We start from the raw sequence: 12489 nt of genomic DNA on the forward strand, positions 1-12489 counted from the left end.
TTTTTGAATGAAGAAAGAGCTGGAGTTGTGAAATGTATTTCTATGCCTTTCAGGCTCCGTCCGTCTCCCTGTTTCTGCCAAGCTCACTTTATTGCTGTCGCTCTGCACTTATTTGTCTCAATGCCCATCCCTATGTTTCCCTCACATGAATCGTTCTCTGCTATTAAATTACTCCCTCTGGGGTTGGTAAATATAAGAAGATTTGTTGACTGCGCGATTGTGGAGCTGACGCTTCTGTCAGAAATTGAAAGGGTGGCCTATTCCTTGTTGGAAAGCGGTGAATGAACTTCAGATCCAGCAACATCGTTGTAAGCAAAAGACAGTTTGCAGGGATTGGCGACATGTCTGCAGTACAAGTCCAGAGCTCACCGGAAATTGCATGTAGAGATTTCATGGTTAAAAATGATTGTGTTTGTAAGGTAATTCGCATCCAAATATATATGGGTTATTCATAAATTACAACAGGATGAGAGTATGTGGTTAGTGGTTGAGGGTTGCGTGCAGAGAGGTAAGTTATGGGAATTCTTTCTACAATCTGCCTGTAAGTTTATTCCTCAATTTCCAAAGAGGATGGAGTTAATGGAGAATATTGCCCAATGTCTTTGTCTCAGATGAGCATGTAAGAGTTTCCTCTGAGTGAGCTCAGTGAAATCTGGTCATTAACCCTTTCAATTTGTGGGGGTGAGGGGGAGAAGGAGTACTGTTTGCAACTGGAGTTCAGCTTATGTCTATTGTAGGAGGAGAGAGACAAAAACCTAGTTAGAGCCCAACAAACCTTAAGTATGCAACCAGTACCAGGGTAGGTCGTCTGCCTGCTTGTGGGTATTACCCTCGCCTTTCGGTCCTTCTTTCTTTCTATCTCTCTCTGTCTGTCGCTCTGTACAGAAAATTCACCATGTTGCAAAATGCCTGTGTGACAGAAATCATTCCTTGTCACAGCTGCCGGAAGGGGAGGATCATCGTGAAACTCATCAGCCGTGGCCTGAGTCTCAGTGTTATTCATTGGATTTTAACAGCTGTTGAACTGTCACCAAACTGGATTGCAAACAGTAATAACTCTGGGCTCAGCCTATCGAGTGGATTCAAGTCAGCTTCACCATTTGGCCGTTGCAGTTTCACTTCAAGTTTGTATCGATTTCCCAAATCAAGGAAAGCGGGCTCCAGGATGCAACATGTTAAAGATACAAGCTCCCGTGGTGAAGTGAATAACTCTGACAAGTGGGAGATGATATGGAGTTCGAAATAGGCCTATCGAGATGGATCAAATAAAATGAATGATGGAAAATGCGTTGAGGGATGCACTAAATCTTGGGGCAGCGGCTGAAAGGGCCCAATGGAAAAATGCCACAGTCTTGGCCTTTTCCACCATAGTAGAACACCAAGGTGCTGTAACCTGAGAAAAGCCCCTTGGACATATACACCAGGGGATTATTGAGATTAAATGTATAGTAATTAACAAATATAACCAGCAAATGTAAGTATGTTAAAGCTCTTCATGTTGCCTTGCGCTACATTGAAAAAACACGAAATCTTATGCATTTTATACCTATGTAATATGTCCCATCCTTTGACAATTATATGGATTAACAATATTTTAGCTGCAAGCTTGGGGAGCTTCTTTGGTGCGATGGCTTGGTCACATCAAAACATCGGGATTTACAGGATCCAAGGGGAGATGGAAATCTATTTCACACAATTATTCAATCTCCCGCCTTGAAAGAAAGTGAGACCTTGACTCTCCAACTCCTTTGTCTCCTTTGACGTGATGCAAGGCAGCTATCCGGGAGAGAGAGCTGTCAATCCAATGAGGCACAGTCACCGTGCAGCGGAATAGTAGAATTTATCGCAAACATGCCAGGTAGGAAGAAAGGTGGATCAGATATCAATCGCTGAAATTTAGAGGAAATCTGAAATTAAAACAGAAAATGCTGGAAAAATCTAACAGGTCTGGAAGCAGCTGAAAGGAGAGAAATGGAGTTCATGTTTCGAGTCCAATATGACTTCTTCTGAACTGCAAAGAGCTAGAAATGAGATGGGTTTATGCCGTTGAACAAGGAGGGCAAGTGAAGAAAATAGAATGCCAGGGATAAGTGGGGGCGGGATGGTGGTGCAGTAAAAACTAAAATACACAAATACCATGTAACTGAACCAAGGAGTTGGTAATTATACCAAAACGATGAAATCTTTGGTACAGAGTACATGTTAACAGCAGAACGAAGGTTACAACGTCTGAAATCAATATCGCAGAATGTATTAATTGAAAAAAAAGGATGAGCACTGTCTGAAAGAAAAACATCAGCCAGAGAAGAAGGTAATCTTTCGCGGACGCTTTCCAGCGCGTTCAGTTTTTAGAACAGGTGGAATGGAAAAGCATACTGTAATTGTTATTAAAAAAAATACAGGATGCTAAGGAAGGGTGAGACATGGCTGCCCTCCCCCACATGTCAGGGAAAGTTCGTATGCAAATAGAGGAAGAAAATTGAAGGAAAATTGATAGTTGGTCCTTATTGCAAAGAGGATGCACTATAAAAGCAGGGAAGCCGAGTTACAATTGTACAGGGTTCAACTTATTTAAAGAAGAATATATTGGCAATTAAGGCAGTTCTGAGAAGGTACACTGGGTTGATTTCTGGAATGAAGAGATTATTTTATTAGTACAAATGAGCGGATTGGGCCTTCACTCATTTCAGGTGAGAAGAACGATAGGTGTTTGTAACACCAACGTATACTTGCCGTTGATATGTAGCGCCGTGACGGTATAGTGGTTAATAATGTATGTTTTTGCCTCAGTTAAAATCCGAGTCACAATTAGCATCATACCAGATATTTTCCTCTGCCATCTCCGAAATCAATGCACTGAGAAGCACAAAATTTAGGCATGGAAAGGCATGTTTTGATGAAAAAAAGCCAACGGGGCAAAATTTTTCGGATTTGGCGAAGAATAAAATGAAATTGGAGACAAGGACAGCTTTGAGGGAGGATGAGTCGGTGCTGCTGGAGAGAGAGGTCGAGTGTGTTAATATGGCGGCGCATTACACTGAGTGTGGATCTCAGAATGCGACGAGAACAGCAGTCCGAGGATCGATTTATGTTCCGGACATTCCTGTTGAATACAATATCTGTTTGAAGCAGTCAGCAGACTCGTAACTTATAAAATTTGAGCTGAAGAGGTAAAATTATATTTGGAAACGGATTGTGAAACTGTGGAACACATGAACACGGAACAGCATCGATGGCTGACTTGGTAGTACTCTGGTTATAAGGATACAGGTTCCTATCCAGTGGTTGAGCACTAAAATCACAGGGAGTACTAAGTGAGAGGCCTCAGCACTTAATTGAAGAAAAGCAGCGGAGCTCATTCCAGATGATGACAACTCACTGATTAAAACAAGAATCACCTCGGTTCGCCACCCACGCTCCAGTTTAATTTCTTAAACATTGTCTTAAATTTTCTTCCTATAGTATCCGATTCTTTTTTCACTGTAAACAACCTCTTCCCAGATGCTCTATCAGTTTCTCCGCCCATTGCCCAAGTGTAGGTGTCAACGCCTCCATTAAGCTTCCGCTCAAACTTCTTTGCTAGAAAGAAAGCAGCCCCGGCTTCTATAGTCTCTCCACATAACTGAATGTCCTCATCCCTGGACATGAGGCAAGGCGCAAGAGTAAGAAAGCTTTTGAAAATATTGCCAGTCGGGAGTCAAGAAAATGGCAGTGGAATAACACAGGAAAAACAGTCTTCAACTTTGTGAATATTGACAAATGCCTTGGGGAACGGATACGGAGGAGAATGAAGGGCGAACGTTCCGACTGATCGGACACAATCAAGGCAACCTTTCCTTCCCTAAGACAATGAAAAATGCACTGTTTGGTGACATTAACTAATTTTAGTAATTGACAGGAATGTCGTTCAAGCACATCAGGAAATAGAATCTAATATTTGTTTCAGGACAGTCCGAATATTTGGAAACATAAAATGCAATGAAAGTATTGAATATTGAACGCTGGGTATCATCAATGTTTGCGCCGTGGGCTATTTCAAACCTAGTCCATGTATCCGGCAGAAATGTTCCATGCTTATTATTTGAAGCCCCATTTCCACCAGCTCTGTGGCACAATCAGTTAGCGTGTTCTGATGTGAGTTGGAAGGTTGGTGGTTTCACCCCACCCAGGCGCGTGGTGATGTACGAATTTACCTGTTGAAGGTTTGATAACGTATAATTTTTGGTCGTGTCCTTCAATTGCATAAAGCATTTTTGGCAAATATTGTCAGCGCAGAAATTAACCAGTGAGTTCCCGCAGATATTTATGCTGAGCATACATATCAAAAAAAGATAGCTGATTCCACCCCATTAGAAATACAAGACATCGGGCTGAAAATAAGTAAATGATATTGTATCTATGGACACACTGCAACACAGCGTCAATATTGCCACCTGGCGAAATTCCAATGTTTTATCACAACTGCAGAACACAGACCAACGCTGCAGCGCATGATACATTTAAGGTGGAAATAGTTAAATACTATACCTCTGCATGAGCTTGAACCACTAAACCATAAACTCATAGTCGAAAGCGCTAAATGTCTACAGTACACAGACTGCCAAGCTTTCCGTTTGCTAAAATAAAGCATGCAAAACATTTGGTAGATACTTGGGATCAGTCTGATTTTTTCCATTGCACAAATATCTATGTCACCATCAAACCGCTCTCCCATAGCCATCTCCCTTCCAGCAACTCTGCATGTTTCTGTTTTCATACATCCAGATTGTCCTGAAACCAATATTAGACTTTATATCCTGCTGAGCAGAAACAAAAATCTAGTCGATTACTAAGATCAGCTAATTGCACTAACCAATTCAAACTGAACGTTTCACCCTCCTGAAGGAGGGAAAGGTGCTTTGGCTGCCATTGATCAGTCGAACAGTTCGCTTTTCATTCTCATTTGTTTCCTTTTCCCAAGGTGTTTCTAAAGATTCGCAAACTGGAGATGGGTGTTTCTGTATCGTTTCGTTGTCATTTTCCAAATTTCCAACTGCCAACATTTTCCAGACCCTTGCAAACTCTTCCACTTTGCCCGTGTCCAGCGCGTTGGAAATTCAGTTGCCAGGGGAAACTATAGAGGCCGTGATTGTTCTCTTTCAGAGCGGGAATGCTATGTGGAGATTTAAGGGAGGGGTTCAAATTTTCTGGGGCAGTGGGTGGTAAAGGATGATAAAGCAAATAGGGGTGACTCTTATCGCTGACAAAAGTGTAGGGATCTCGAGGAAGAAGTTTTGAGAGAATGCTTCAAAAAGAAAATGGAACGAGAGTAGGGCTGGAGGGACTTCTTTTTCACTTAGCAATTTATTGTGCTCTGGAATGAACTCCCCTACTTTTCTTGAAGAGTGCTCGGGAATCTATTCTATCCAGCCGAGCAGGCATCGTAACGTCTCATCTGAAACCACTCACTTATCACTGCGCTGAGCCGCAGTCCTGACTTTTGTGCTCAAACGCTGGAGTGGGGCTTGAATCCTTATTGATCCACAGTGCTACTCAGTCAACCAAAGATGCTCTTCCTTGCTAGTGTAATCCACAGTGTCACAATCCATTTCAAAATATCATTTTACCACTCCACTTCAAATTCGACTAGTACTGAATCTGCTGAGTGTTTCCAGCAGATTCAGTTTTTAATGTCGTTGGGACGATTTAGGCCCCAGGTTGAATAATATTTCGCAAATTTAGACATTATGAATATCGTTTTCTGATTCTCAATCGCAGCTACTTTTGTTTTACTTGACATGATTACAATGTTAACAAAGTACTGCGTTGGTAATCAGAGCATCACATGTCAAATGTTAATTTAGCCCAGAACTGCAGCAAAGATCGAAGCCACACTCCCTGAAAAGATGGATTTCTGGTGAACCTAAGAAGAAAAGAACTTGGAGCCTTTCGGCCTCTCGAATATGCTTTAACATTTAACTTATGTCTTGCTGGATCTGGTCGTGTCCTCAACCCTACTTTCCTGCCTGTCCCAATAACCCTCTAATTCCTCTCAGAGGAAATGTCTGCCTAACTCATCCTTGAATATATTCAATGACCCAGCCCACAATGCCCTCCGGGGAAGAGAAATCCAAAATCTGGCGATCCCCTGATCGAAGAAATTCCTCCTCATCACCGTCTGAAATGGGAGGCCATTTATTCTGAAAATGTGCCCCCAGTTCTTGACTCCCCTCTGAGGAGAAATAGCTTATCAGCACATGCCCTACCAAGCCTCGTCAGAATCTTGTTTCATCAAGATCACCTGTCACTCGACAAAACGCCAATGACTATATTTCCAACCTGGTCAAATGTTCCTCAAAAGGCAATTTCTTTATCACAGGAATCAACCGAATGATCTTGCTCTGTTCTGACTTCAATGTTTTAAGTGCATTTCTCTTTAAATAAATAGAATAAACCTAAATGCTTGGTACCATGAGGGTCCCCCAAATGCCATGCACAGTTCTAGGAAGGCTTCGCTTATTTTATACTCCACCCCCTTTTACTAAAGGACAAAGTTACAATTCCATCCTAATGGTCTATCTGCAGACTAAGTTTCTGTGATATATGAAAGTGGACATCCAGATACTTTCCGAAAGCATTAGGTAGGCTCTCTTAACTTAAGTAACGCTCTCTTCTTTATTCCCCTTACAAAAGTGGTCAATCTCACATTTTGCCACATTATACTCCCGCCAGTTGTTAGCTCACTTACTTTGCCTATGTATGTCCCAATGCAGGCTCGTTGTGTCCTCATCACAAGCGCTTTCCTGCTACATTTTTCTAAAAAAGTAAGCTAAAATATCGAATGTCAAATATTTCCATAGTTATGGATTTTTGACACAAGCATCAAAAGCTTTAATGCAGCGCTTCGTACTTCTTGACTAGGCTACCACAGACAGCGAGTGCATGTTTGAAGCTAGTGACTGGAGATTGCAACCTGGCTTTCCGGTTGATTGCCCGCTGGCTCCAAGGCTTTGCATTGAACTGAGGAAATAAACGCTTTTTTCGTTAGAATGTTTCTTCCTGTGGTACAGTGAAGAGCACGTTGCATCTCCAAAGGCAGGTCGTTTGATGTCCTGCCAAATGTTGTCGTCAGATATTACTTCACCTTATACAAATGTGAACTAGTACAGATACTGGGAATGAGCTTTAGCTCCGGCTGCATCGTTTAAAACAAAGTAGACAACTTTCATGGATTGGTGACATGTTTACAATACAATCCAGAGTCCACCGTAAGCTGCATCTGATGATGAAACTTATATATGGAGGTTTGGTTGACTCAGTTAATGAGTGGCACGAATAATTTCAGGTTGGAAATTGTTGCGTTTTGAAACTAATTGACGCAGAAATTCATCTGAGTGAACCAGACATCACCACAAGAGGAGAATGCATGGCTAGTAGATGAGAGCTGTCTGCAGAGAGGTAAGTGGTGGAAATTCTTTTTGCAATCTGCCTGTAAAAGTCCCACTGAACCTTTCTAACCTAAGACATGCACTGATCAGACCGTCCATCACATCACAGACTCTAATTGAATTCAATCTCGGGCACGGCTTTGCTACAATTGCTTCTGAAAGAGTAGCGCATGTGGATATTTTTTCATCTTGTCCTCATTTCCCCTCAGGACGGCATTCTGATTGAATCCCGGATCTTCAAAAGGAACAAATCACGGTTGAATTGTTGCAATGATGGCTGTCAAAGGGAATAAAATATAAACATGGGGAAGTCTTGCTAAAATATACAAGGCACTAGTTAGACCACACCTAGAATAATGTGGACAGTTTTGGTCCCCTTTTCTAAGGAAAGATACACTGGCATTTGAGGCAGTCCAGAGAAGCTTCACTAGGTTGCTCCCAGGTATGGAGGGATTTTCTTATGAGGAGAGGTTGAGTATGTTGGGCCTGTACTCATTGGAGTTTAGAAGAATAAGAGTCGACCTTATTGAAACACGTAAGATTCTTAGAGGTTTTGACAGGGTGGATGCTGAGATGCTTCCCATTGGGGAGAATCTAGGGCCAGAGGGTATAATATCAGCGAAAGGGCTCGCCAGTTTAAGACAGAGATGAGGAGGAATGTCTTCTCTCAGAAGCTAGTAAATCTGTGGAATTATTTTCCGCAAACGGCTGTAGAGACTGGTCGTTAAATATATTCAAGGCTGCGATAGACAGGTTTTTAATCAGTAAGGGAATCAGGGGTTAAGGGGAAAAGGCAGGACAGTGGACTTGAGAATTACAAGGTCGACCATGATCTCATTTAATGGTGGAGCAGACTCAGTGGGCCAAATGGCCTACTTCTGTTCCTACGTGTTATAGTCTCATGGCCTTATGATCTCTCATGTCATTTCTGTGGGTGTGAGAAAGTGGGGAGGTAAGGAAAGAGGATCGGGTCTTTCACTCTTGGAAATGAGAGATTTCAAATCTTACAGGACAAACATCAGAACATTAGCGAATTCCCCTAGACAGCTGGGAAACTGGAACACAGTCCAGCAATGTGCACAGAGCGTGAGGACTGGGAGTCGTATGATAAGTCACGAGATTGGGGGCCAGAGAAGGGGAACGAGAGGGTCAGGGAGGCATATCGTGAGTGATGGGACATAAGGGGGATGAACCGACCATGCAACTGGATGGGGAGTGCAGGGCTGCTGTTAAAGGGGCCTTTTGTCTGATCTTTGTTACAACTGAGCGGCAAGAGTCTCTTGTCAATGAAAACTGCTGAATTTGGTCATTCCCCCTTTGAGTTTGTTGGGGTGACGAGGAGAAAGGGAGCTGTTTGTGACTAAGTTCTGTCTCTGTCCTTTGTAGAAGGAGAGAAGGAAACATGATTACAGCACAGCAAATTTATTATGGTGGCTTCGTGTGCCTGAGTGGGGATCGCCCTCTCTCTCTCTCAGGACAGAATATTCACCATGTTTTGAGAAGTGTGTGTGACAGTAATCTATCCTTTTCACAGCTGCTGAAAGTGGAAGATCGTGCTCGCACTCATCAGCCCCAGACTGATGTTCAGTGTTATTTACTGGGATTTAAAAGCTGCTGAACGGGCACCAAACCAGGTTGCAAAGAGCAGTAACTCTGGGCTCAAGGTATCGTGAGGAAGTGAAAGGAATTTCACACTGGCTCCTTGCAGTTGCCCTTGGCATTTATATATATTTCCCACTCAGAGAGAGCGGGGTCCGTGATCCAGGCTGCAAATGACACACATTGCAGTGGTGAAATGAATAATTATGACACACATGTTACATTATGGAGTTGGAAATAGGCTGTCGAGTTGGATCAATAAAACAATGTTGAGATGGATCAAGTAAAGCGATTGATGCATCAAATAAAATAATTTATGAAAAACCTGCTGAGAGATGCACTAAAACTTGGGAAGGCGGCTGGAAAGCCGCAATGGAAAACGGCCTCAGCCTTGGCCTTTCCTGTCATAGTAGAACACCAAGGTGCCGGATCCTGGACAAAGACTCCAGACTGCATACACAAGTCAATATGAGCAGTAATTGTAAGTGCGTTGTGGATCCACATTTTGCCAGATACTAAACTGAAAGAAATCGAAATGTATTGCGCTTTATAAAATAACATTTTAAATATCACATGCACTTCTGCAAATTTTATGGAAGAAAAGCATATTTTTGCCCCAAGATTGAGAAATTGCTTTGGCACGATATGTGTGCTCACATAAGAACATCAGGATTTTCTGGATTCCAGGGGAGTCGGAAATTTCTGTCACACAACAATTTAATCTCCCCCAATATAAAAAAATCAGAACTTGAGTATTTAAAAGTGTTGGCTTCTTTGATGTGATACAAATCCACTGTCCAGGGGAGAGAGCTGTCAGGCGAAGTAGCCACAGTCACCATGCAACGGGATTTTGGAAATTATTGCAAATATACAAGGTATCAGCAGGCGAAAAACAGGACCAGATATCAGTGAGAGAGCTTTAGAGTACACTGACCATCACATGAACAGGTTTCGTTTGACTGTGGAAATGGGCAAAGAATAATCCAGGGTAAGGATGCGGAAAAGCCAACATCAGTGGGGGTAAGGATCGATCTGCGTGGAGAACTGACGTATCAAATTATTTTTCCTATTTATAATGAATACTCATGGAGTATCTCGCTCGGAAATTTATTCGGTTATCGTCAGAGCTGACATTGTTTGGGGAATAGTTTTCGTAGCTGAAGGACACAAGGCAAAACCAAAACAAAACTAAAATACCGCGGATGCTGAAAATCTGAGGTACTAAAAGAAAATGCTGAGGGGAAAAAAAACATCTCAGCAGGCCTGGCAACATTTGTGGGGGTAGAAACAGAGTTAACGTTTCGAGTCTAATATGACTCTTCGTCGAGACCGTAGAGAAGTAGAAAAGTGATGATATTTACGTTATTGAAAGAGAGCGAAGGGGAGGTGAAGCAAAATAGAATGGCAAGGATAGGTTGGGGTCGGGGGTGAGCGGTTTCGAGCTGGAGAGAGTAAGTTACAAAATGTCATGGAACACAAGGCAAAGGGACTGGTAATCATAGTATAACGAAGAAGGTTTTGGCACAGAGAAGATGCTAATGACAGAATGAAAGTGAACAAAATTGTCTGAAAGCAAAATAGCAGAATGTGTTAATAGCAGTGAAAGAATGGGGACTGCGAGAAAGTAAAAACATGAGAACAAGATGCAGACACGTTGAGTTTTATTTGCCAGCATTTACTACTCTTATAACAGGGGGAATGGAAAAGCAGAAAGTAATTGATATTGCGAGTGAGTACAGAATGCTGCGGGAGAGAGGGATCTGGATGTGGTCTCCGTCACGTCAGAGAAAGTTAGCATGTTGCAAGAACAAAGGCACACTGGCTTTTATTACAAAGAGGATGCAGTATAAAAGTGGGGAGTCTTGTGACAACTCTATAGGGTTCTATTTATTTCGAGAAGAAAATACTGGCATTGAAGGCAGTTCTGCGAAGGTGCCTGGGTTGATTCCTGAAATAAAGAAATGTTGAGCAAAGTGGGCCGGCACTCATTGCAATTTAGAAGAATGAGAGGTGATCGCAGAGGATGGCATATGTGTGATCCTGTTGTGGCGCCGTGATCGTATAGTGGTTAGTACTCTGCGTTGTGGCCGCAGCAACCTCGGTTCGAATCCGAGTCACGGCAAAGGTTACTTAGACGTTTTGTTGTGTCATCTGCGAAATCAATACATTAAAAAATCTAGCATTTACGCATGGAAAGGACGATTTTTGATGTTCAAAGGTACATATTACATATGTGAGTCCCTGTTTCATGCTCGAGAATTCAAACAGTCAACATTGAATACAAAACCGGTTGTAAACAGTCAGCAGACTCGTAGCGTATCGAATTTGAACTGAAGCGCTGAAATGATATATGGAAACTGGGTGTGAAACTGTGTACTGTAGTAACATGGGCCTACAACTCTGGGTGACGTGGTAGCTTTTGGACTATATGGATTCAGGTCCCACTCCAGTGTTTGAGCCTAAAAATCTAGGCTGGGACTTTGGGCAGTGCTAATTGAGAAGTGCCGTCTTTAAATGGACATGTTGAACTCCCTCAACTGGTCTGAAGAAGAGTCATATGGACTTGAAATGTTCACTCTTTCTTTCTTGCCACAGATGCTGTCAGGCCTGCTGAGAATTCCCAGCACTTTTGTTTTTGTTTCAGACTTCCAGCATCCACAGTATTATGCATTTACGTTCAATTGCCTACAGTTCACCCAGCATTTTATTGAGGAAAAGCAGCGGAGCTCATTCCAGATCATAACAACTGGCTGAGTAAAAACGAGAATCTCCCCGGCTCACCTCCCTCTCTCCGGTTTTAGATTTTCTAAACATTATCTTCAATCATCTCCCTCTAGTTCCGGACATTTTTTTCTGTTTAATCAGTCTCTCCCTACTTGCTTTATCAGCTCCTCTGCCCATTGACCCGGTCTAAGTTTGATCGCCTGCATTAAATCTGAACTTAAACTTCTTTGGTCGAAAGAGTACAATCCCGGCATTTATGGTCCATTTATGGTGCTTCTTCCCCGCAGCTTTGCGTTCTGTCCTTCGGTTGCATAAAAATATTCCCTAAAAAAAACCTCTTACAATCCGTCAGGCAGCATCTGTGGAGAGATCGAGAGGCAGATTTCATGTTGCACGATGGCCTTTGATTAGAAATAGGTGGGAAAATGAACAAAAATATAATTGATGCCAAACAAGAGAAAGCGGCGAGCTTGCAAATCAACAGAATGAAAGGTCTTGTGAGAGAGGGAAAGTCAGGAGATGTTAAGTGGCAGAAGAGTTTGTCATGTAGTGGCCGAAGGGAGCGCTAAGGAGAGAAACATAGAATGGATACAACACAGAATGAGCCCATTCGGTCCGCCCTGACTGCCAGTAAGACGAATGAGGCAACGAAAGGTACGTCGAGACGAGCTGCAAGCATGTACTGTGGATAAGTCTTCCTATCCTGCGATTTTCGGAAAATCTCCTGCTCGTAACTCTT

General features: G+C 42.5%; 1 non-coding gene across 1 annotated transcript; it reads left to right on the forward strand.

Moving 5' to 3' along the window:
* The first annotated feature begins 11076 nt into the window (after nt 1-11076).
* Nucleotides 11077-11148, forward strand: trnah-gug. The gene has a single exon. It is a non-coding gene; the product is annotated as a tRNA-His (tRNA).
* The last annotated feature ends 1341 nt before the right edge of the window (nt 11149-12489 follow it).

Source organism: Carcharodon carcharias, chromosome 19 (genome assembly GCF_017639515.1).
Source record: "Carcharodon carcharias isolate sCarCar2 chromosome 19, sCarCar2.pri, whole genome shotgun sequence".
In the NCBI taxonomy this organism is placed as follows: Eukaryota; Metazoa; Chordata; class Chondrichthyes; order Lamniformes; family Lamnidae; genus Carcharodon; species Carcharodon carcharias.